This window comes from Kryptolebias marmoratus, linkage group LG8 (assembly GCF_001649575.2).
Source record: "Kryptolebias marmoratus isolate JLee-2015 linkage group LG8, ASM164957v2, whole genome shotgun sequence".
Classification (NCBI taxonomy): domain Eukaryota; kingdom Metazoa; phylum Chordata; class Actinopteri; order Cyprinodontiformes; family Rivulidae; genus Kryptolebias; species Kryptolebias marmoratus.
Window position 1 is genome coordinate 4663237 of NC_051437.1, and position 27400 is coordinate 4690636.

The window sequence follows — 27400 nt, forward strand, 5'->3', positions numbered from 1 at the left end:
ATACACAAATCAAAGATTTTAAAGTTATTTACCAAAAACAGTCATGGTAGTATAACTTCAACTATTATTTAGAGACATATTCTTCAGGGTTCAGATGAAAAAGATGTAAAAATGGCTTTACTGCAACACGTTTCTACTACAGGAAGTTACAGTGCCTCTGCTAGGACATACAGCACTGCACAGCAACAACTCTGCCGACTCTGGATTCAGAGTCTTCCATGGCCATAATGTGATGCGTCTAAAAATAGACTTTTCCTTTGAGTTCTAGTACAAAGCAGGTTGAGGCGGGTACTATGTGGGCAACCAAATATTGTTCATGACCTGCAATACACAAGGTTTCCCCCAGTGTATTATAAGCCAGGCGGGCCGCCAGGCTTTCGCTCCCCCACCGTCAGGCTAAGCTCTGCTTGTTTATTTTAAAATATGTCATTTTTTATACACATTTGTTTCCACCCGCACCCCCAAAAGTATAAATCTACGCGTTGATCACCACGCAAGGGTGCGTGCGCCAACAGTGACGCAATCGTGCTGCCACCGCCCCTACGTGAAGTTCCCGCGCGGTGTCACGTGTGGTTGTGCACCTCCTAGCTTTTTAAATTGGTGCGGACCGCAGTGCTCTAGCGGAGCTGGTTTGCCTGTATCAGCATTTCTATAATCCCTCTGTGAGAGATCACAAAGATAATCAAACGGTTCAAACCTCACGGAAGGAGATTACTGCTGCAGCCGATAAAAAGGAGTGTTTATAGACCACAGAGGGAAGAAATATTAGTCCTATCATAGGCGAATCACAACTAAAGCAAATAAGCAAATAAATCAATAAAAGTCAAACTCAATGCTTTAAGTTTAAATACCCTCTCTGTATCATAGCCACAAACACAACAGGTTTTGATGTGACAACCATCTGCTCTCCTTTTTTACCGTATTTTCACTGGTTAAGTAGCGTACTGCCTCTGTCTTTTCAGAGAATACTGCACGGATGTAAGCGCCGAGTAAAAACGCCTGCACTGCGCGCTCAGGTCCACACGCTGTTCGCGGAGCTCTGCGGGACTCTAATGAGCCCTGAGGCCGAGCCGCCTTCAGCTACCTGGATTAAGCACGTCACTGGAGCCACAACAATAAACATTATTCAGCGGGTGGCTTTATAAGACCGAATATGGGAAGCGTGTTTTGTGCTTAGTGAAAATATCCTTGTTTATCAGTAAAATGATGCTATCAAATTCAGCATTAGATATGCTTTGTTTTGTTACATGTAGTGATCCAACATGCAGCCTGTGCCACAAAAAGCCCAGTACAGCATCTCTATATTTTTCAGTGTTCTCTGTTGTTATTTATTGGCTTTGACGTGAGACGTGTGTTGGTGTCTTGTTTGCACCTTTCCATTGATGTTAATTTAATTTATTTGTAAATGTGACTTAAATTAGGATTCAAATTAGGTGCTAACAATTAGTATTTATTTTAATTGTATTTCAAAATTGCCTTTTTGTAAAACTGTAGTTTGACACAAATATCTTACAATATCACATAATAAATAGCCATATTTTCAACTATCCTGCCAACTTTAATCATTTTTTTTTACTAAATCACAGTTGGCCGGCAGTCGGCTGGCGAACGGCCACCTACCACCGGGCTTAGCCTCTTTTCTGGGGGAAACCCTGAATACAGTTTTGCAGTTTTTTTACACAAAAATAAGTCACGATTTTCAAAAAAGGCAGAGCAAAACGTGCCTATTTGGCCCTCTGGTTGCTTGTTCCTGAACACTCGTTGAGACCGGAAAAAATTAAAATTCATCCATTTTCTCACAGTTTTTAGTGAAATTCTGCCAGTTGTCTCAAAATGTAAAGTTCTATTTGTTTTCTGTACCTGCTTTGTCCTGTTCAGAGTCACTGGGGACTGTGGTGTGGTACAGCCGGGACAGGTCACCAGTCCATCATGAGGATTACACAGAAACACATGAGACAGTTTGTTTACACTCAGTTCAGAATCACCTATTAACCAGAGTGTTATCGGATTATTGGAGGGAGCAAAAAGATCCAGAAATAAGACCTATAGGAACGACAAGATCACTCAAGATCCCACCCAAAGATAAGGCTAGTCAGATTTTTAAGATGTTTTTACTTCTCTGGCCATATGAAATAAAAGTTACACCTGAGGACACAAGCAAAGTTGCATGTAGGTGATAACAAAAGGAAAGCACGCACAAGAGGCAAACAGATAGGAGCGAAGGTCAAAGACAGCACAAAGCGTTCTGTTTTGGTTTAATAAATGTGCCCTTCTCACAACACACAGCAACCCATACGGACATGGCTGAGTGTAAACAAAGTGCAGCAAGGCGCCACGCTCACAGCTCACACCCCCAATCAGGCAGGATCATGTGCTTGCCTCAGAGCCAAGAGAGCATGTGGGGCTTTTGTTCCTCCTCAAAACGACTCACATACCTGAATATGAAAAATGTCACAAAGTTGCATTCATCAGCAAACAAATAAAGTGCAAACTGACACCGGAGGAGAACGATGCAGTGCATACTGTCTTTATACAAATCACCCCAACACACTGTGACAGTTTTCAGTTTTACTGTCAGTGAAGAAGTGAAGCCACTTTCTGCCACAGAGATGGACACCACAAACTAGTTTTATTTCAGTCACTCCAAGAAACTTTAACTTTTAAACATTTCAAAAACCTAAGCCATTTCATCATTGCTTAATTTCAGTCAAAAATGCAGAACCCTGTTTTTTTTTCTTCTTAAGAATATTACTGAAGGAATGCATATCATACACTGCCTTGCATGATACAGTTTAGACTGAGATCATCTAATGTTAAGAAATGATGACGATAAACTGAAGCTGTTTTGGTCAAACCTTGAAATTAACATTATTCACAATCTCATGGGTTATTGCGACATTTCGCATGATCTGTTAGCTCTTGGAGTATGTGTTGTTAATAACTGTCAGCTACTACCACAAATGCTTATCCCAGAACTACATCCTTTTTTGTGTAGGCTAAGATTAATTAACTGCTGCAGCCATTTTCATTTAGGCTGACTCCAAAAGTGAATCAGTTGCAGATGTACAGACAATATTTACTTTCTAAGATGTTCATTGAAATCCATTCAGTGGGTTAAAAAATATTTTGCTAACAGACATACAGGGTTGACAAAATTAATCCCAAGATTTTAAGCAAAGACATTGCTAAATGTGTCATGCTTTAAGTATGTGTTGGGGATGATGCGCAGCTCTAACACACCAAAGTTTAGCTCATTATCTGTAAAAGTGGATGAGTTATATCCATTTTTGTGTTGCCTAAGGTCAGTTGGCTGTGGCGGCCATCTTGAACTGAGCTGGGTCCAAAAGTTAATCAGCAGTAGATATCAACCTAATGATTACATTCTGAAAGTTTCATTAAAATCTGATTAGTGACTTCTGAGATATATGTGTGTGTGTGTGTGTGTGCACTCACACAAACAGACATGGGGCAAAAACATTATCACCTATTCAACCTTCAGCAGCAAGTGAGACCCAATGGTCTCTGTTGGAAAAACCATTTCTTCTCATATCACAGAGTTAAGAGGCTGCAAACTGTTATATACCTGGCTCAGTTTATTTATAAATTCACAACACAGGTCTTCTCTCTGTAAATAACAAATAAACAGGTCCAAGTCAAATCCAGTGACACACAGTCCACTTCTATCCAGCTATCATTCAACTCAGTCCAGACAGACTGCATCAGTTCTTCACTCAATTCAGTCATTCAGCCAAAAACTAACAAAACCTGTTCATGTTCAACAACACAACCTTTCCAAAGATGTTCCAGACAAAAAATCCAAAGATCTTTCCTGTCCCTATCTTAGCTGATAAGATGCTCTACTTTTCTGAGAATCTTGATTTGTAAACTTGGATTTGAGCAAGAAGAAGAAATAAAAAAAGCTCAATCAGATTTAAAAAAAAATTCATTATTTTGTTAGATCAATTTTTTTAATGAAAATAATTTCAAAGTAAAACTGCCACACCTTATGACATACAGTACAATGTGATGATTTTACGCTTTTTATGATTTATAATAAAATAAATGTGCATATGTTTGTGTTTAAACTGTTTATTATTTTGTTGATGAGTAATACTGCTCTCTATCTGGCTTTTTAATAGACTGTACATGTAATTTATATATATATTTTTTTTTTTTTCTTTTTCTTAAATCAGTGGTTCCAGTGGGATTTTTTTAATTAAATAACGAGGAAATGTGCAAATTATGGTTTAAAAAGTTGTTGCCTTTTTGAGTAGACTAATTTTAATTGGCAGATATTAGCTACTGCTAAAAAAAAATAAAAAACTCTAACCATCAAATCGACCATGCTGGTACAAACTTCATCATTTAGTATCCAGGAAGATGAAGATGCAGCAGCTGCTGCTACAACCAGCTTACTGTAGCCTACAGGTTAGACTTTTTAGGTGAGAATACTTTTACATTTTGGCCACAAAAAGAAAAAAAAACAAAAAAAAACTGTGCTGTATATCGGCCATCATCTGCGCCGGTTTCTAAAGATCGGCATCAGTCATAGATAAACCCATACTGGTCGACCTCTGTTTTTGACTTTTAAAATGTTAAAAATCCTCTTTAGATTTTGCAGATTTAGTGACATAAATGCCAGCACACTCACCTGTGGGTTGAGCTCTCGTTATGCTTCCTGAAGATGAGTCAGTCTCCCATCAGGCATCTCTGTCCCCTGACACCAACATCACAGAGCTGAGGGCGAGAAAACACCAGGACACGTTTCAGCACATCAACTTTCTGCTCCCTGTTTCCTCCACTCACAAGCCTCCTCACATCTTAAATCATATGACAGAAACCACAAATTAAGTCTGTGTGTAACGAGAGCTTGAAAACCCCAGCAGTGAGGCTTTGGGAGGGGGTCACTCTGACTGGTTTCAGGTCAGCATCACCTCTCTGGTGGGCTGTGGCAGACCGAGGCTGAAGCTTCCTCTGCTCCATGAGTGAACAGGAAACCGAGAGGAGAGGAAGACGCTCCAGTGCCCTCGGGAGATACCAGCACTCTGCAGACGCCAGCCCGGCAAAGACCGCATACCCCCACTTCTCCACGTCGCCCACCCCCCACCTCATCTTCTCTTTCATCTCTGAGTCATTGTAAAGTGTAATGAAAGAAAGACTGATGAATAATTCAACAGATACAGTGTTTAAGAACTCGCCTTTTCTGATCACACAGGATGCAGAGACTACACATTGAGTGCCACACAAAGATTTTTCTCAGTCCAATGTGGGATTCTGCCTCAACCCTGTTAATCAGGTTTCCTCGGCAGGGATCACAGTGTAAGGGAGGGATCACAGTGTAAATGGGACAGTCCATTCTCCATGATGTCTCCTCAGAAGCCCTTTCTTTTGTCTTGTTGACACAAGTTTGTTGCAATGCTAACTCTTAATTTTTAAAAGCAGTCTAAAGGGGTGACTGGAACTGATCCTGCCAGAGCTTATTAAACAGAAATGGGATTAGAGGTGTTGAGCATCTGTCCACTCAGTCTGGGTTTTAATAGTAGATCATCTGGTGGGACTGTGCCAGGCTTTGTACACCTGGTCCTGAGAAACATGAACCACAATCTGTGACCCGCACACGGCGAAGCCTGAGGGGGGAAAAAAACAAAAACCCATAGACCTCAGTGGCTACACTTTTAAAGTCTTTTCTCTCAGTGGACATGCTTTGAATCTGATGGTTTGCTTCAGTCCAAAACGCAACATACTGTATTTGGTTAATCAAATTTGAGCTTTTTCAAAACTGGTTCAGGGAGATGCAGAGGATAAATTGAGTTGAGTTACAGAACAAGAGAAAGAAACAAAAAACAATCAAAGGTGACTTATAGATGCAGTAGAGAGAAGAAATGCACAAAAGTTCCTTAAGCTGGTATCTCATTTGGCTATGAATTTTGGACAGTAGTTGATAACTAAAAAATGTAAGACGATTGTGAGAGAATACATCAATTTTCAGTTGTGGTCTCAGTGAATTTGTACGTTATGCTCCAAACTTGTGCGAATGTTTGCCAGGAACTTGTAATTTTGTTGGGTAAATGTCTTAGTCACCGATAGTCTCAAAAACATCTTAGAATAGTCCCAACAACGCCCTGGTGTAGTCTCAATAATATTCTTTGATAGTCGCGCATCAAAATTCGTATTATTTTCTATTTAAGACAACTTTCATTCATTCATTGTGTGCTTGTTGTGAGGTGACAGTTCTGCCTCACAACTGAAAAATCTGGATTATATAAATACAAGGCCTCTCAGTTCAGCACTGTTTTGTCATTTGTAAGATATGACGTAAGATTCCCATTTTTGTCTCCAACCAGTCACAATGTAGTCACCACCACCTTGTACAGTTTTCATACATTGCTTACACCCTTCGATTAGTGGAAAGCAATTTGAGGGGGTCTCCATAGCAAGTCATCGAACTCAGTCTTCTGCGTCCTCTGTCCTCACTCCAAGTACCTCCATGTTCTCTCTAACTGCATCCATATATCTCCTCTCTGTCTTTTTCCTGGCAGCTGCATCTCTAACATCCTTCTTCCAATATACCCACTGTCCCTCCTCTGCACATGTCCAAACAATCTCAGTCTGGCCTCTCTAACTCCCAGTCGTTCAAACTGTGCTGTACCTCTGATGACCTCATTCCTAATCCTATCCATTGTTGTCACTCCCAAGGAGAACCTCAACATCTTCAGCTCTGCCACTTCCAGTTCTGTCTCCTGTCTTTTTGTCAGTGCTACTATCTCCAAACCATACAACAATGCTGCTTTCAACTCTGTAAACCTAAGTACTTGAAGTCCTGCACCTTTGTGACCTCTGCTCCTTGTAGCCTCACTGTTCCACCTGCCTCCCTCTCATTCATACACATGTACTCTGTTTCACTAGGGCTGACTTTCATCCCTCATCTTTCAAGTGCATACCTCCACCTCTCCAGGTTTGCTTCTACCTGTTCTCTGTTCCTACCACAGATCACAATTTCATCTCCAAACATCATAGTCCACGGGGATTCCTGCCTGACCTCATCTTTTAGTCTGTCCATCACCAGAGCTAACAAGAAGGAGCTCCGAGCCAATCGTCGATGCAGTCTCACCTCGACATTGAAGCTATCTGTCACTTCTACAGCGCACATCACCACTGTCCTGCTGTCCTCATACATGTCCTGCACCAGTCTAACATACTTCTCTGCCACTCAATCATACAACACCACAGCTCCTTCCTCAGCACCCTGTTGTATGCTTTTTCTAAATCCACAAAACCGCTCTTTCTTGGCATAAAACCATACTGCTGCTCACAAATAATCACCTCTTGTCTAAGTCTAGCTTCCACAACTCTCTCCTAGATCTTCATCTTGCTAACTCCTTCTTCAGAACCACCTCTACTCAATTTCCCTTCCTATCCACACCATGGTAAAATGGCTTAAACCCTGCTCCAATGCTGTGAGCCTTGCTGCCCTTCCACTTCGTCTCTTGCACACATAATAAATCTACCTTCCTCCTCTGCATCATATTATCCAGCTCTCTACCTTTGTTCCTACGTTTAGAGTTGCTACCCTTAGTCCTCTTGCCTTTCCTCTTCTCCCTCTGTCTCCTGGCACGTTTCCCTCCTCTGGGACTTCGTCTAATGGTAGCACAATTTCTGCTGTCACTCTGTTTGTCAACAGCACTGGTGGCAGTCGTTGTTAACCTGGGCCTCGACCCATTCGGTATTGTGTTGCTTGGATGAACTCGTATGTTAGCGAGATACTGATTTTAAATGATAACTGACTCACTACTGGGGATTTGGCACAGGAAACACCATCGGAGGACATGTCAAACGCCACCCTTTCCATCTGCCAATATAAAGAGGTGCACACATACTGAAGTTCTTGCTGTGAATGAAGAGTGTGTAGGTGGTGAGACAAAAGCAATGAGAAAAACCTAAATCCTCACACAGAGGATTCAAACAAGACTGAAGATGACTGTATCTACCCCTCCTCCAAAAAAAGTAGGCCAAAGTCAATTTCTTCTTGCAGAGACATCATTACCATGCAGTCGTTTGTGGTGTTAATACAGATGCAGATAAATATCAAAGAGGAGGAGCGACGTGGGCGAGACAGAATCAGGCTGACAGGCTCCCTCAGTGCCACTTCCTAGCTCATGTTTGGCTCTATGAACCAAGACGAATTGTAACGCAGGCAATATTTGGGATGAGGAGCAGAGAGGTTGTGGGGGAGGGGATGAAGGAGGAGGGGATCTGTCTTCCCAAAAGGACCTAAAAGACTGGATGTGTGCCCTGTATGAAAGCAATCCAAGCAAAAACTGGGGGGTATATCTTAAATCTGTGCCAGGCTATCTCCACACCCAGCCATCTCTGGGAGGAAACACATCCGTCTCTGATACCCCACATCCATCCACACACAGCGCCTGCTCCGTCCACAACTCATTCAGCAGATTTATGGCACTTTGTTAGCTGCAGCCAAAACAGTCTGACTGGATTCTGCTTTGGATTAGCCTAAATAACCTGCATGCTGCTGTTTATACAATTAGCCGGGGGAGGTGAGAGCTAACCTGAACACACAAAGCACATCCGACATGCTATAAGGGTCATGCAACATCTAAATACCAGCAACCCCATCCCATCAGGGTGACAGACCCTACAAACACCATGTCAGCTGGAAAAACTGCACCTCCTCCTACACATCCACCAAAACACAGCTTGTAAAGTAGATTTCTGCATTAGCTCACCTTGATCCTGCTGCCTTCTCATTCATCCAGTCAGAGCATCTAAGATATCCACCCAGCAGAATGAAGCGTCAGGCACCAGAAGGAGGGAGGGAAAAAAAAGAACAGAGGCCACAGCCTTACATTTCTGTTTCCCAGCTGCGGAGAAGAATATTTTTCTTCTTCAAAGTGCCGTCACTTTGCGAGCGTGGCAAGGAAGCCGGTTTCCTCTACGCTGCGGCTACAACAGACCTGTCCTTGAGTGTGTGCTGTCTGCAGAGGCTGCCATGTCTCTCATTGTTCCAGGACGAGTGAGGCAGCCTTCCTATCCCGATAGACCCTGCCTACTACAACAGCTGTGGACCAGCCCCCCACCTCTCTGCTGCTCTCCTCTCCCCTCCTCTTCCTCTTCCTACAGCTCCTGCCTATCTGCCTGTGCTGCTCTGCTACGAAACATTAACCCCACAGCTGCTGGTTCAGGCTATAAAGAGGAAAAGATTGGGGGGGGGGGGGCTTTGAAAGAGACCCTAACATGTAGAGGACAAAGAGATGTAACAGACATGGGATATCCAACAGCCTGGGCTGACAGGAGTTCTGTATGGAGCAATTCAGTGCCTCGAAAGAAAGCAGGCTCTGTGATAAGAGGATTGTCTTCCTGAGTCACGCCGGTGAGAGGTGTTACTCATGAGTCCTGCCTAGCTGCAGAAAAACAGAAAGTTACCTTGGAAATTAGAAAGTATTTAGAACAGGAGGTTGCAGTTCAAAGCACATTACTGTCAATTTGACCAGAAACAATATATATAATTCAGCAAAAAACTAAACATTTTGAGTTGAACCAAAAGCCAGGCAGGTATGAACTATAAACTCTGTTCAGCAAGAACTAAATATGTGAAATTTTAGCTCATTTTATTCATCATTGTTGCTGTATACAGGATGTGGATTGATAAACTGTGGTACAGAAATTAAAGTCATAAAATTTCTTGAAAAGTGAGTCAAAAAGTTGGACGGAAACATCAAGAACTGGGACAAGTCTTACAGGAAGTGGAAGTTGAGAACTGGTAACATGACTAAATAGTACAAAAAGGGTGGCTGAGTGCAAAAGAATGGGGTTCAAAGAAGAAAATAAGACTAACAGAAAGCATGAGCAATTTGGGCGTGTCTGTTAGCAAAATATCTCATGAACTAGTGGACAGATTTTATGAAACTCCCAGAAAGTAATAATTACATGTACTTCTACAACTGATTAATGTTACAAATATTGATCTACAATCCAGTGTGGTAGTAGATGAGACTGATCCCCAACAGATACTCTAAGCACTAACTGATCGCAAGAGACCTTGGTTTATAACTGCAGACAGATGTGCTCAAGTCAATCTTGTGTCTTTAAGCACAATATTTCATGAACTACTAGATTAATTTTATTGAAAGTCTCAGGAAGTAATCATTAGCCAACCCAGTTCAAGATGGCCACCACAGCTAATTGACATTAGACAAAACAAAAAAATAGTTTAAACTCAGTCAATTTTGCAGATACTGAGCTAAAAATTGAGGTTGTAGCTGAGAGTCATTCACAACACATAATCTGAGTGCTAGACTTTGCACATCTTTGCTTAAATGTTTACTTTGGCAATAACTGTTAAAATCAACACAGTCTGTTTTTTTAGCAAAAAATCTGATAAAACATGAGACAGAATTTAGTGAAACTCTCAGAGTAATCATTGATCGTACACCTAAAACTCTTTAACACTTAGAGTCAAATCAATTGAAGAAGGTCGCCACAGCTAATCAACCTTAGCAAAGGCAAAACTGGATTTACCTCTGTCACTTTTATATATACTAAAATTGGTTTAGTAGCAGCTGAGAGTCATCCTCAACCAAACTCCAAGCACAACATCTGGCGAGTTACGACAATATTAGCAAGGCCACCTGTCCACTCCCAACCCATTCATCCTCTATATGTTCCTAATCTCTTAAATAAAAGACACACAGTAGCGCTGTAGCTAACTGGGTCGGGCAATGATTGAGCTAATTCATTCATTCATTTCTCAACTCAGATGAAATAAAACATTTTATAACCTACATTAAAACAATTTGTGTGAAATAAGCTCCATTTTGATACTAATATTGTTATCTGTGTGTAAAAATTAAGAATGATTAAAATCCTAAAAGATCAATGATTTTTTGACGGATGCCAGCGTTGTGAGGATTTACAGCTGATTCTATGAATGATGGACGTCTGCAAAGAGATGAGTGGGACCTGGCACTTTCCACTGCTTTGCTCGTGTGTTATCCATGGAGAAATAATCTGAAAATTTACAGCCAATCAGAGCTTCAGCTTCAGCCCAGTGTGAGAACGGAAGTTCCAGGAAGTTAAACACAGGACATTCTATTGCTGCCTGTTTAAGAATTCTATTAATTTAGACCGATTCTGATTATTGTTTTTTGACAATAAATTGGTAAGCAGTAGACCAATTGTAAAAATTCTAATTGTGTTAGATTTGTCTTTAAAAGATGAGGTTGGAAAAATCAGGTGGCCTTGCTAACAATATCACAGGAAACTGTGCATAATTTTAAGGTTTGACCAAATCACCTTAAACTTTGTCCCTTCTCAACATAAGATGATCTGAGTCTAAAACTCTGGCATGAAAGGCGGCGGGTGATATGAATTCCTTTAAGAAATGCTAGCTCTTTAATATAAAGTGCCACTTTTTTACTGGCTGTCTGCAAAAAAAAATACATAACTTGAACCTTATTTATTGTTGTTGTTGAATCTGATTTCCACTAAGTATTTTTCTATTTCCTGCATTTTCTGTGTTGCAGCCAGATGCCACACAGTTAGAGCATTTTAAGCTGTGACAGCACATCTGTCAGGGGGAAAGTGAGCAGGACATGTAATCAGTAACTGTGGGGGAAATTCAGAAAGAAAACTGCACACCCTCCCAAAACTCTGCTTTTCAAGCATAGAAACAGCATCACTGCAGGGATTTTTGTGAACGAGCGTTGCAGCTGCACACCTCACTGTGGTTTATCTCTCTGCAGGTTTTCATGCCATGTGACTCATCTGCTGTCCTTGTTAATGAAGCCACATCATCCTTGTAGTCCAGACATACCAAACTAAACACAGTCTGATGACAAAATGACTGAGCCAAACCAACAACAGGAGGAGAGAAAAAAACGAGATTCTTGACCAAAATGTGAGAGGACAAACAATGAAGCAGCTATCACAGGGCACAGACATCTTCAGCACCTGATCCTGTGACTTTTAATTCAGGCCACTTTTCCATTATGAAATTCCACACTATTAGAGTGAAGACAAAACAAAAAGAATCCCTGTCACCGCCTTTGCAAACACTTTGAAAGAGCAGATGTACTCCATTTGAAAGCTGACTTTTTTATTTGACCTGAATGGAGCAGACAGACAGACCTGACCTGAATCCACTTAACCCCACGGCACGCTTCCTATAGTCAAAATCAAGTGCCCCGGGGCGTTCGCATGAATGTCAGTTGTTTCAGACCAATCCCACTCAGATTTCAGTCTGAAGAGGACAGAACTGTCCTAGATTTGCAGAGGAATTCCAGCTCCTGTGTATGGGTCATGCCTTGTTTTTCCAGATAAATGCTGACACTGATAAATCTCAGACAGAAACAATTTGAGTAAAACATAAAGACTAAATTCTGTTTAATCAACTCATATGTTCTGTTTGTTGCACAGGTCATCACCACATCACTGCAGCCAATATCTCACTGGGCTGTGACTGTTGGCAAACGGCATTCGCAAGGGAGGATCTGAAATGTCTTGAAACTTTTGTGAAGGATTCTAATTTCCCTGTGTGAGTCGCAAGGCTTGCAGTCTTATTGCTTGAATTTTGAACTTGTGCTGCAAGTTTTCTGTCAAAAAAAGATGCAAAGGTGTCGGAGAATAGTGTGGACGGCCTAGAATACTATTTTGCAAGCTGCGCACGTGAAAATAGGCTGCTATTTATTTTTTTAATCTTAAATCAGCTATGTAAAATGTGGCCTTGTGACCAATTTGTTGATTGGTCACAAAAACTCAGAACTCAATCAGACTGAAACTGAAAGTGTGCCCATTTTCTTGCTATTTTGAGTCACCAACTACCCCCAAGTCACAGCACAGTAAGACACTGGCTTAAGAACAACAGAGGAAAAGCTGCACATCTTCACATTAAAATTCACCCATTTTATAAGAAGCTTGAGTCACCTGAGTATTTATCCTAACACATATCACTAACACATGTGGCGATCTGGTCCAGTCCCTCTCTAGCGTCAGTCATTCTAGGGCTGCAGCTATTCACTGCTTCCTTTTTACTTTTACCATAATTTAAAAAACTTTGTGGACAATTTATGTTGTCGCTAAATTACTTGCTTAATTTTTTTTTTTTTTAATTTAAAAAAGAAACTCAATTTGGAGCAATTGCCATGTACTAAGCAAACCCAACTAGGTGCTCAGTGTTCCCGTGGAAAAGCTTCTGAGTGGATAATTCAGACATGTAGGTGCTGGCTGTTACATGTTTTATGATGATCTTAATGATTGTCATTAGTTAAAGTTGTTCTCCATAAACTACCTGTGTCTTTATATTTTGTCCTTCTTGGTCCATCTTGGAAATAGATTGAGCTTCACCACAAACTGTTTGGTTGGACATACTAACAGCTGCATCAGTGTCAGTAAGGCTGAATTCAGTTTATTCACCTTTCTACACTCATTAGGTTGAAGAAAATTCAGCAGCTCGTGATTGCTTCCACCATTGTGATGTTTTACGTAACCACTCTAGTAAAGCTAACATGTACTGTTAGGGCAGTAAGGGGTACTGAAAGAAAATTGAGATTCAACCTGAGCTTTAGGAACATACTTTACTTTGTTCTGTCAAATCCTGCGCAAAAAGGGAGGAAAAAGCCTAATATTACTTAAAGGAATGAAAATCGCTTGCCAGCCCTCATGAGTTTAAGACTAAGATCATGTTCTGATGATATAGCTGTTTTGGTCAGACCTTTGAAATGATTTTAGGCTCGATCTTATGCAATATCTCACAAGATTTATTAGCTCTCAAAGTATGTGTTGTGAATGATTTTAAGTTACTATCACATCAAATGTTAGCTCTGTAACTAAAACTGACTGAATTCTAGTATATTTTCTGTTTTCTAAAAGTCATTTAGCTGTGGTGGCCATCTTGACTGAGGCTGAGTCCAAAAGTTAATCACTTGTAGATGTCCATGCAATGATTACTGAGAGCCTCATTAAAATCTGTCAAGTGGTTCATTTGATACACAATACACAAACACAGACAGACAACATTACTGCCTCTTGGCCCTTTGAGTTGGGTGATATTAACTAAATGCTACCAGATACAAGAAGACTTAAACTTTCAGCTGTTCTACCAATTAAGATATTGTCCCAGTTCCCTCTAATGCGGTGTAAAATTTTTGCACAGTGTAATGTTTGCCTGACATTAACTTAATGACCTGTAAGTTAAATCGTTTTCACTTCTTCTATCTCAACACAAACATACTGCCGACTTGAATCAACAAACATCCGTTTGTCCTTTAAGCAGTGTAGTGCTCACTGGAAGAATTTGTCTTTCCAGCAGCTGTGCAGAGCTGTCAAGCAGCAGCACAACTAACTACTCCTGTCAATTAGAAATGCTGAATGAGGTTGTTGAGGTTTCAGCAGGTTGGGATTCTTCTGCTGCATCAGGCGTGAACACATGCAGACTTTGGTAAGGAATGAATGGGACATCAGAGGGAGGGTCACAGGCCGAACAGCCCAACATGACTTGAATGGTAGTAAGTCACATGTCCTCCTGAAGTAAAAGAACTCTGTTAGTTTTACAAATATTAAGCTAAAGTTTGATGTGGTAGTAGCTGAGAGTCATTCACAACACATACTCTGAGCTCTAACAGACCATACAATATCACATGAGACTGCACACACAGTTACTTTAAGGTATGACTATAACAGACATAACTCCATTTCTTTTTATTATAAGGACGATTTTAGTTTAAACTCTGGCATGAAAGGCAGCGGGTGATATGCAATCTTTAAAGGAATGCTAGGCCTTTAACTTAAACACAGTATATGCTAAGGCAGAAAATGTTTGGTGTTGCAGTTTTCCTTGAAGGTGTTTCATATTTAGATGAAGCAGCTTTCAAGTTAGACTCTTTGCTAAGTTTTGAACTGTTGAGTCAAAAAGTATTAAGGACTCACTGTGAAATCAGAACCAAATGACTGAAAACTGCAGGCAGCCTTTGCATCGACACTGAAAGCATCTGTCTGCAGACGGTTTATTCTTGCAGTTTTTGTTGAGCAGCTGAATGGAGGAAATTCTTAAAGTTGTAAATTAGACTTTGGGTACAAACACTCACTGAGCAGAAGACAGTTTGATGGCAAGGAATGAGTGAGGATGCTGTGCTAATCCACCTTCAAGAAATGTGACACCAGGATGTGCAAGGTCTGCAGCTGAGGCCATAAACCCCTGCTGCTGTTCATGAAGGCCTCGTGTTAACCTGCACGAAGCCTCGGCTTCAGTCAGAGCTCATCAGGAACCCGAGAAGCAAAGCCATAGGTTTTTCTTTTCTATTTTTCGTTTTAAGTAGTTAAAAAGGGCCATTTTGGCAAAAAAAAGTTTTGAACAGTTAATATCTTACCTGTTGTAGATTGCTCTTTAAACAACCTCAGTTTGAAGAAACCGTTTACATCCATTTAATGATGAGCTAAAGGCTAGTCTGAACACAGCAAAGACCAAAGTGAATTGCTGCTGTCTTAAAACAACTCTAATCTTCAAAAATGCATCGTGGTTTATGCAAACACCATTATAATGGTCCTTAATAGTACTGTGGATTTCACATTATATGGTTATTTCCATAGATTTCTTTGGTTACTTGCGTGTGTAGTAAGGTGTAGCATCTTCATCGCAGCAAGTCACTTTGGACTCACCTCTAAAACAAATCATTGCCATCTTAAAACTACAATCTTCAAAATTGTATAGCGGTTCATGCATATGATATTTTATAAACCTTTTTATCTCCATCAAGTGTCTATTACACAGTTATTTCTGTAAAAATATTATATTCCTGCTGAAACTGACTGCAGGCTGCACCAAAGATGCTACACCTTGCTACTGCTGCTTGCACATTTTTGCCTATAATTTTTTGTTTTGGTTGGTCTTCAAATGGCAGCAGAGTCCATATTTCATATTTAGAGCCAATAGGAAGTCATTTTAAATCAACAAAGAAGTGATAATCAGGGTGAACTACGTTGTGTTTGAGTTTGAATTTTTCAGTCATTTAGTGAAGTGAAGTGAGATTTATTTATATAGCACTTTTCAGCAACAAGGCAATCCAAAGCGCTTTACAACAGAAACAAAAACAGAATGAAACACAAAAAAGAAAAACACATCAATCATGTATAATCTAAATGAAATATAGGATAATCTAAATAAAATCCCGAAACCAGACATATCTAAGCAGGTCAAAACTCTTGAAGGTAAAAAGAGGGGGGCAGGAAACTTTGAGGGGTGGGACTCTATAGCAGAACTATATCTGTTGATTAGCTGAGAAGCGTGCCCATCACGACTGGGCCGTCTCTACCCGACTAAACCTCACATGTGCCCCTCACATAGACATAAAACTGGTAGCAGCTGCTAATGCAATTTGCTGTTATTAAAAGCAAAAGATAACCTTGAATTCTTTGTGTCATTGACTCCACAGCAGAAGATTAGTCAGAAGAATGGGGAAATGGAGAAAAAGTAGCCCCGTATGGTTAGCAAATGTAAAAAATTCAATTCAATTGTTTGTAGTCCAAAATGAAATCTTAAAAGCAGGAGTTGAAAAGACTAAATACACTTAATCAACTAATTAAAGAGTGGGCTGAAACTAGCTGGTAAATGACATTCACAAGAGTCTCCAAAATATCTCAAAATGTTCACAGGAGTTAAATTTTAGAGCACTAAAGTTGTTTTTTGATTCCTGCTTGCAAGTTCTCCTTTCGACAGCCACAAATCTTCAGGTCTAAAAGCCATACTTATGATAAATAATTAAAAAACCGGTTCAAAACTTCCTATTTTCATTTCTAAAGTGTTTTCCAGTAGATTAATTAACAAACATAGAAGGTATAGAGCAGGTTGAGAAGAGTACAATGTGGGTGGAAGTGGGCAATAAATTGGAATGGTAAATGGACTGTACTTATACAGCACCTTTCTAGCCAAGTGGGACACTTAAAGGTCTTTACAACACAACCTGTCCTCATTCACCTATCCACACACACATTCATACAGCACTCTACTACATCTCTGCAAAGCTAATCTGAATAAATCATCTATAGAGACTAATCATTGCTTTAGTTTACATTCATACACTAATGGAGCATATATTGGGGGCAATGAGGGCTTCAGTGTCTTGCCCAGGGACACTTGTGGCATACTGGTGGAATCGAACCTCCAACTAACTGTCTTGTTGGAGGACGACGGCTCCTACAGTGTAGGATGCAGCTGTACAAGCCACGCACACAAAAAATAAACTGATGTTAAAAAATCGGCTGGTCACACAGTCATACAGCTCACTGGTCACTTGGTTCTCGCAATTTGCACTCGCCAAGTAGTCTTTAAAAGCTGCAGTGAGCTACTACCATAAAGAGGAGCAAATACCGTCAAGATTTTAGGCCAAATGAAAAAACTGTCAGCCTTTATAAAAGTGTTACATAGGTTCTTTATCTAACCATCTTAATCTAACGACCCAAGCTGCTGTCACTGTGGTACAGAGAAGCAGACCCTGACAGACGACCACGCTTCACCACAGTATGGTTACACCATTAGAAGGCAGAACAGAAAAATCACTTGTCACCTTCAGTGCCAGAAGATACAAGTAACATTTCTCCAGACTTTTAGTGAGCACTGAAGAGTATCAATATGTAAGCAGAATTTCAAAAGTAACGTTCAGACCTGAAGGCATGCGATGAATAAAAGATGGGGCCCAGAAGGTGCCACGGGCTGCAGTTTATTACTGCATTCAGATTTCTGATCAACCAGCCTGCTTTTTCCTTACTGGTCGTGTCAGCAGGTTCCCAGAAACACCCAAACAAGCACTACTGCTGATTTAGATTTGTTTATTTTAGACATAAACATAAAATTAGGTATCTCTTGAGTTTTAAAGAGCTCGTGAGACACAACAAACAATTTTAAGCACAAAGGTACAGACTTATGTACACAGCTTTAGAGAACCTTATTGTTGTATTATTTCAGAACAGCTGTGTCCTTACTAATTCCTTCACACCTTAAATGACTCAAAGTATGCGCTGTAGTTAATTTCTGTCTTCATAAAGAGTGGAAATAAATACCATTTGGTATGAAGGCAGGTTTGATATCTCTGGAAGTCCAGCCCAGAGAGGTGCTCTCCCTTGCCAACCAGGCTGCCTGCCAGAAGAACAGCAGCATTTTTGTCCAGCTCCGCACCGTATTTCCATGTGAGTCAGCAAACGCTTTTACTACAGCTCCTCTGTGACTCATTTTAGCATCAAATACTGAACCCTGACATGCCTGGAAAACCGACTGAACAAGTTAGTGAGGCCAACAAGTGAGTCCCGGTCCTAGCGAGCCCACATGTCAAGGCCACAGAGCTGCAGTTGGGACGACTGGTCCTGTTCAGACAGACGAGACCGCAAGTGCTGAGCAAAACTGTCCAGCTAGTTTTCAATTACAGAACATTTTTAGGGTGGCTAAATTTTAAATGTCTTTTTTTTTTTTAAGAAAACTTATGTGAACAAAAAAACTTTAATTTTTTTTATTATTTCTGTGAATTTTTTGTACAGGACCAAAGTAAGTAACTCTTTATCACAGAAAGCAGCAACCACGGCTTGAAACTGAACAAAAACTGAAAACTGAAAATACACTCAGAGAAATAATAAAGTCCACCCTCTGTCAATTCTAGGGTTTTACGTATCAGGACCTTATAAAAACATAACGCTCTGTAACAACTTCTAAAATTATTTAAATCTAACCTCAAGTAAACAAAAACACAAAACAGATTCCACCATGTAAGTTAAACAAATAAGACAAATAAAATAAGAAGCCCAAATGGAAATTTTACATTTGCTGCTTCCACAAGATTTAAGAGGTTCAGGATCATCCAGGAGCTGCTGATCAAATGTATTAACTGATCATCATCAGCGTGATCACCTCTATAAAAGCAGGAGTTTGGTCAGTTTGCTGCTCTGGAGCGTACAGGTGTGTGTTAACACAACATTTAGGAGGAAAGAGATCAGCAGTGACCTTAAAAAGCAACTGTTGCTGCCAATCAATCTGAGAAGGGTTAAAGGCAATTTCTAAATAATCTACAGTTCATCATTCTACAAAAAGAATAATCTAAGACAGCTGCCAATCTTCCCAGGAGTTGAAGCCACAGCAAAGTCCCCCCAAAGTCAGACCATGCAATGCTCGGGGAACCAAAGAGCTCCATCTCAGACTCTACAAGCCTCAGTTAGCAGGTCAAAGGTGAAAGTTCATGACAGGACAATCAGAAAAAGCATGGCTTGTTTGAAAATGTTGCAGAAGAAAGGCTCTTCTCTCTGCAAAGAACATGGTAGCACAACTTAAGTTTGTAAAGTTTTATCTGATTGAACCACAAGACCTCTGGAACAATGTCCCTTGGACAAATGAGACCAAAGTAGAGATGTTTACCCATAATGCACAGCTTCATATTTGGAGAAAATCAAACACAGCATATCAACACAACACATCATAGCAACTGTAAAGCACAGTGGTGGAGGGCTGATGGTTTGGGCACCTTGTAGTCATTGACCATGAACTCCTCTATAAACCAAAGGATCTAAAGTCAAATGTCAGGACATCTGTCTGACAGCTGAAGTCATGATGCCATAGGACAACGATCTTAAACACAGCAGCTAATCTACAACAGAACGGCTGAGAAAGAAAAGAATCAATGATCAAGTCAAAGTTCAGACCTTAACCTGATTAAAATGCTGTGGTGGGAGCTTAAGAGAGCTTAATGTGGACATTATGATCATTATTATTATTATTATTATCCATACCCATTAACATTGTGTGAAGCAGCAGTGTGACAGCTTTCTGACAGTCTGCCATTCAGCAGTTTAATCAGTCTTTAATACTGGACACTTTAAAGCTGCCCTCTATAAGCTGAACCCCAGAAACTAAACTGTAGCAGGACAACAAGGATTGATACAATAGAACAGCAATTTTTGAGTTAAACAGATATTTTAAATATATATATATATATTGTACTGAGGACGGCACAGTGGAGCAGTGGTTAAAGTTGTCGCCTCGCAACAAGAAGGTTCAATACCCAGCTGGGGCCTTTCCATGTTCTCCCTGTGCATGTGACCTGTGACCTGTGTACTCTGCCTCTCACCCAATGACCACAGCTCCCTGCAACTGAAGAGTGGTTTAAGAAAATGGATAGATGGGTATTTTTTTTATTCTGGTAATTATAGTTCTTTGAGAGAAATTTATATCTGAAAAATCCTATTGGCAGGTCAGAGCTTTCCAAAAATCGAAAATCTGTGTAATCCCACAGAACCAGAATCAATGCATGTCTAGATCTTAGTATTACATTCTGTTATAAAAAGCAGCTGGTGATGTGTGTTCCTTTAGGGAACTTTAGGTCTTCATTATATAGTCGTGAGCCACACAAAGAACATAGTCTAAAACTGGATACTCTCTGCCCAAAAGAATTGAGGTTTTACCCACATGGATACAACAGCTGTTTCTCTCAATCTTGGTGTATTCTTCACATGGACAAGTAGTTTAATTTCAACTAAAAACTAATATTTTTGAAAATTCCATCCATGGAAACTGCAGTGTTGTGTGGATGGATAACCAAAGTGTTTTGATTTGTTGTGATGTTCACACAGCAACAAGAGACGAGATCAAGAATATTAGGAGATGATCTATAATCTGTTTTTACACAAATGAATCGGTACTTTCCAACTATGTTCAGAAACAGAAACGTTAGAATGCACAACGACGGCCACTTCTAACAACAAAACTGGTTTAGACAAGGTCCTGCGAGAGCAACTTTGAGAAGGAATTAGTTGTTGCTGCAGAAGAGCAACAGAATGTTTTTCCTGTTGTTTCTGAAGGAGAAGAAGTCCACTACACTGAGATCACACACCAGTGCTGTCTGAAAGGCTGAACAACACTGAACTGGACAAATGAGGGTAAATCACAGTCAAGTTTCCATTCACCAGCAAAACAAACCTGAAGGAATCTTTTGACAACCCAGAAGACATAAGAAGCAAATCAGACCTGTGATGGATTGGTGTGACCTGTTCAGTGAGTGAAAATCATTTTTCTTTTAACAAGTATGAAACAAATAAAGTCAGCTGCAAACCACCAGAGGGTGGCAGTAATTCAGCAGAAAAAGAGATTGTTATAAATAAAAAAAATAAAAAACGTTCACTAAATATGCTCTAGCATCTTTAACAATTACATTTATCTCAAATGATATCTGTAATAATAAATCAGATGCTGGTCAGACACATGAGTTTAATGTGTTGGCTCAGAAATAGATGGTTCATCACATGTGAAACAAAAAGCACCTTAAGTGAGAATATGAACATTTGTTCACACTGTTGGATTGTTTTTTTCTACATTTTGTTTAAATGTAAATCTAAAAGCAGCAATGGAAATGGAGCTAGTGTTTTTTTTTTCTTTAAGTGCAATATAAATAAATGCATATATTGACTAGGTCAGAGAGAATGGAGCATTGCAGATGCCCTCTCACCATGATGCCCACTAATGGAGACTCTGTTGCAGATCTTCAGTGTTATCTTTGAACAATGACCAGAATGATTTACAGACTCTAGGCCTATTGAACTATTTTAAAAAAACAGTTTGAGTTCTTTTAGCTCTGTTACTATGTTAGAAGTCTAGACCTTCCTTCTCTGAAGCTGTTTTTGTAATCTGCATGCAAAGATAGACAATAGCAGGAAACTGCCATGTGTCTTTGTTAGTTTTCTTACACTGACTATAGCTCTTGCGTCCTTCACAGATGCACAGTAGGAGAGCCATCCTGGTGTTATATTTTAGAGTGGAATAATGCTGTGTTTCTTTTCCCTCGGAAATTGGAACTTGGACGGGAATGACGTCAAACCCGACCAAACTGTGTTTCAGCTGCAAGATGGAAAACGAGTGGGATTTGCTAATTGTTGTGCTCTCAGTGACCAGGCTAACTACTACTAACAGTGACTAACTACCACTAGGAATACAAGTTCATAACAATGTATTTTTTATAAACTTAAACACAACATTATCATTAACAAAAGTTTAATAGTACTGTGTGAGAAACTGAAATACAAACTGACAAAAGTAAAAAAAAGTTACAGCTTTTAATGCTCAGGTCAGCCATATTGGTTTTGGAGCTCGGAGCTGGTCAGGAATCTTAAATTTTTTGTGTTCCAGTTGATTTTTCAAACTTGGAAACTTATGAATACTAACTGAACGCACCATAAGAAGTCTTAAGAAATAAATGAAATGCTTAATATTAGTGCGTGTTGTTTTAGTCCAGTGCTTCTGAAATTTTTAATGTTGGTCTATACACCAGACACCCCACTCAGACTAGCTCATCTTGACCATTATATCACACTGACAGTTCACCCCTGATTTAAGCCAATACTTCCATGAGCCAAAAACCCTGTCCTCCATTAAAAAGAGATGATGCTCTTTCCTCTCTGCTTATCAGCACTTCTATCTACTGTAGATCATGGCTGACCGGTAATGAATGGGTTCACTTCAGTTTATTTATACAGCGCCAATTCACAACAATAGTCATCTCAGAGCACTGCACAACAACATCATCTACTCTTGCACTCCCCGCTTCCTCTAATTGTCATGAAAATGCCTTTTGTGTAACACAAAAACAAATTTGAGTGGCAACAACAGCTAAACATTAGTTCCACTTACAACTTTTTTTTTAACGTGACACAGAAAAAGAAAAGAAAAATTGTAGTTGTCATCATTGACATGTGAAAAAATATTAGACATCATATGGGAACCTCAAAACTGAAGCTGTAGCAGGTACAGAATCTAAAGATGGTCTCAGTACTAGTTTTACAGTCACCATAAGTATGTGTGATGGAGTTGGCAAAACCTAAAGACCTACATACCTAGTGTGCAGACTTTGGTCCCAAAAATACAACATGGCTGCTCCCATAAACCGGGTCCTGTTGGCTTCAATTCAACAACAAAAGAAGCCGGGGACATTTGGTCTAGTGTTTTCTTACATGGACCATTTATGGCACACGACACAGACATGACAACAAGCAGCACCTTCTGCATTTAAAGCCATTGTTTGGAAGTACTTCTGCTTCTGTGAAGTTAAAAGGGAAAAATGACAAAAGCCACAATATATACAAGTTGTATATAAAACAAAGCCACGGAAACACTGAAGAAAGCAGGTAAGATAGTTGTGAAGCAGAGAAACATCTAAAACATGCAGGACAGTGGTCCTTGAGAACCACGATTGGACACCACTGCTCTAATGTGATACATGGACATCGATTGTCACAGATGTCAATGTACTGAGCATTTTTACTCTTTTTTTATTGTTGTTCATTTAGTTTCCAAAATCTTGTTTGAATAAAAACAGTTTTATACTGCAGTGTTTAGCAAAATATTTTTTTTCCTTTTACGTCTGAGATTCTATGCTCAGGGTTTTGTTGGAATTTTGATGATGCATCAATAATTTATTATCACATTGCAGCCCTCTAAATTGTGATCAAATCAAATTGTGAGGCGCCTAAAGATTCCCACTCATAGAATAATGAAGACTAGAATTATGGTTTTGGAATGGTCGGGACAAAGACCACATCCCACTTCACCCCTTCCCCCTTCTCCTTTATTCTACCCGTCAGATTTGCATGATCCCATGGGCATAGGGGTTTGCTGACTCTTTTTGTAATGTAGAAGGAGGGGTAGGGCTATCTCTCCCCTCACCAAATGCAAATTTTTCAGGGACACATTTCAAACTAAGGTGAATGAGCTGCACTAGCAAAGAAACTCACACATTTAAGGCCCCATCCACATAGGAATGGTGTGAATACGCAAAGGTTTTTAAGGTTTTTAAGGTTTTTTATTCAGTGGCGGCTGGCCAATAGAGGGCGCTAGGGCGCCGCCCCACCACTCACATTACCTTGAATAAGACGTAAAAAAAATAAAAAAATAAATAAAATAGTACGTTAAAAATATTTCAAAATATATGTATATATATTTTTAGTTGTGTAAGATAAATATTTTATAGTTAATGATAAGTAATGTTTCGTTCTTCGACGTTGTCTGATTGGTGACGTATTTCCGCCCCGGGGCGCAAAAATCTTTGTCTGTAGACTCTCGTTAAAAGTTGTACATGTGCAGTAGCTACTCTTCGGTACAAGAGATAGGACTGTTCAGGGAGCACCTCTCCTGCGCCCAGAGCTGCTGAATGCAGCTGTGTTTACATTTCACCGCCTCCCGCTGCCGGAGCGTGGGACTCCCGCCGCCGGAGCGTGGGACTCCCGCCATGGAGGCTGACGTCACATCCGTCTGTCATAAAGTTCGCCTGATTGAAAAGTCGAGCCGCGGGTCTGCTGCCTTTTATTCAAAGACAGCAATAAGTTCATTATGTGACTAAGTTACATAAAGAAGGCAATAAATAAGTTCATAGTTAATAATTAGTTTAAGAAAATTTATGCTACAAACTGTTAGAATGTTTGGTTTTGAATTCAATCGGAGTGAGACATCCGACCTTCGTTATATTGTATGTTAAGAATACGTGACGTAGTGAGTGCTTGCATCATAAAACAAGCTTTGACGTAGTTTCTCCGGTAAAGTTTTGAAAAATAAGGGAGAAAACAGATCTTATAAACGCTAAATGTGCCCTACAGGCTTTTGCCTTGGGAGACCTCCGTCTTTGTAAGTATTGGTGTTCAGGAAGCACTTATGCATATGTACATTATAATGTTGCTTTTGTTGTTTTAATTCATGTAAATACACTGGTTTGAGACCAAAACCTTTGGTATATGTCTATTTTGGATTTATAGCTCCCCCTGGAGAAAACTCCACAAGCCGCCACAGGTGATATTCCTCGGAAGGGAGAAAATGCCACATACCGTTTCCCAACATTGGCCACAATCATACTGGTAGTATTAGCTGCTGGGAGCTAACATTAGCTTCTGGGATCCAATAATCGAAGTGTGCCCGCTAATTTGTCCTGTGCAGAGGCCAGCATGCTGTGTGTGGGTGCTGCTGAACGAATGGTGAGATTCAACGGTCTTAAAAACGACAGCCAACATCCTGATAAGATGTTATTCTCCTCCTCCTCCAACAACTGAACAAATTTCATCTCTGTGATTGTCATGTAACAAATCAAGCTGATTTCCACGCCATCTGTTTCTGCCGGTGTTCCACAATGGTGCACTGTGGGAGGAATGGCTTCCTGGAGATTGACAGTGGGGTTTCTCTTGGAGTATAAAATACCCAGCCGGAAAAGAACGTCTCTCTGGCGTGTCAGAGAGAGCAGATTTCTTAACTTCTTGTAAAGTATAAATCTAGCTTTAATATTTCAGCCTTGCATCCACAATGTTTTAGGAACTCTTAAACAGTATTTTTCATAAATTATGTCCCAGATTGAAGAAAATCCTTAAACGTCACTGTTGCATTCTCGTGGACAGCCTAAATGCAACCTTTTGAAAATTATGTCATAGACTCACCTCTAGCCTAAACTACAAGCCCAATGATGACAGATTACATGCTTTTATTTGTGTTGAGATGCCAGTTGCTCAACTACAGCAAAACCATATACATTGTATTACTTCAATAAACAGACAAGGCTGATGAGCAATAAAATTGCCTTAAATGGAGCAGCACAAAAAACTAATACACCAAATAATCTAAGGCCAAATAGGTTATTACTTTTTTTTAACTTAACAATACTAAAATAAATGTTACAGAAAAAAACAATATAAAGCAAGTATACATTTTTAAAAAATGTAAATGAGTTTTAAAAGATTGACACTTTCATATAAATATTTTAGCATGAACCCTTTGAACAGTATGAGGAAAACTCCATCTCTGCCTGAAATTGTCCATCATGTCTGCAGTCTTGGACTCCCAGTCAATATCAGTTTAATGTGACACAAACGAAGAGTTCCACTTTGTGGTCAGTCCACAAAAAAGGATTCAGTAAAAATCTTATATTCACCATCTTGTCTTTTTCTTCTTGTGTTTTCAGTTTGGAGCATCTGCTCTACATATTCTTTATTGTTTCAGGTATATTTATGTGGCAATGGTACAGCGTCACATACAGGCCTGGCATAATTAATACTGCTCTTGGGTTGTTTTCTGTGTTTCTGTGTGGCTGAAAACATTTCTAGAAACAGTGCCATGCTCGCGAGGAAAAAGATGTTTGGAAAGACAGTGTTCCTGTGTGCACAGGGCTTAACAGCTTTTGTCTGAGGTGCTCAGAGAACAATGACACCAGACAAAAAAAGCTGCATGAGTAGTTTGGTGATGGCCAGTTTCTCCACATCTGGCCACATCTGCTCACCAGCCACAAAAACCCTGACTTCACGAGGAGTCAGCGGCATTTATCATCTACGTCTTTTTCTCAGTCTGACCAACAGAAAGGAGAGCTACATGAAGAGATCCTTGTTGAAGACTCCAGAAGTGTATCAATAAAGCAACAGAAAGGAAAACTATTGAAGACATCCTGAACAAAAAACAAAACCTTCTTTTGTCACTGCAATCCTCTATTTCTACCTCTTAGTAATGCAGGGTCACACTTCATTATTTCAAATTTCTTCTGCACAATAAATAAACAAAGCTGCAAGTATTTAATCATTTCTTTGACCACAAAAACAAAAAGCAGTGACCCAGTTAGATTTTCATTAAGCTACATTCCAAGGCATATTTTCTCTGGCTGGACTGAATCACTGAATGTTTGTTACAGCTGCAGCAGCTTAAGAGGTATATTTCCAGCTTCAGTGTTTGCATGAGTACAGATTCCTGTAAGGTGGATTTCAAAAGTGTTTTTGCATTTACAAGAGGCTCTTTCAAAGGCTATCGGGATTCTCCAACATATTCTGTCATGAATATTTCACAGGACAAGTTTGATTCTGGAGGTTGTTCTTTAGATAATACTATTAATGATGTGGATGTAAATCACTCCAAGATGGGAGCTGAAGAGGGAGAAAAGGGAGGGAAGCAACTGTGGGAAAACAATGTGGGCTGAGATAATTCCTTTGATGTGAGAATCTCTACTGTGCGCGTGTAAACAGTTGTGATGATGATGATAATGATGATGGTGTCTTGCAGAGCTCCCAGCCGGCTCTGCCTCCTGCTGGGAGCTCTGTCGTATCACATCAACTCTGTGGGGTAACTGATGAATATTTTGCTGGGCTAATCCAGGCTCCAGAAATGCCTTTGGTGTATTACCATGGTAACAGCACTGCCTGCATCTCTCAGTCAGCGGGCTGATAAAGGGCTGAGCTGTTAGGTGATAAGGTGGGCTCTCAGCCCTAGCCAGTCCCATCTTCAAAGCAAAGCCATTTATGCAAAGGGAGCGGAGTATACGGGAGATTGGATGGCTACAGGAGGGTCTGACCAGTCTGCATTCCCCTATCAGACTTCAAACTGACTAAAATATTGTCCTGTTGGTCTTTC

At 40.0% G+C, this 27400-nt stretch overlaps 1 protein-coding gene across 8 annotated transcripts in view; it reads right to left on the minus strand.

Moving 5' to 3' along the window:
- The window catches only part of nckap5l (NCK-associated protein 5-like), a 66534-nt gene that overhangs the window by 24122 nt on the left and 15012 nt on the right, over positions 1-27400 (minus strand). For 4 of the 8 annotated variants that reach the window (XM_037977011.1, XM_017435919.3, XM_017435917.3 and 1 more), the window contains exon 2: positions 4652-4737. The gene's annotated coding sequence lies outside the window, so the exon portion shown is untranslated. Of the gene's footprint in view, positions 1-1860; positions 1966-4651; positions 4738-8744; positions 9059-27400 lie in introns of those variants that run through there. The other 4 variants (XM_017435920.3, XM_037977009.1, XM_017435918.3 and 1 more) reach the window with 4 other exon arrangements.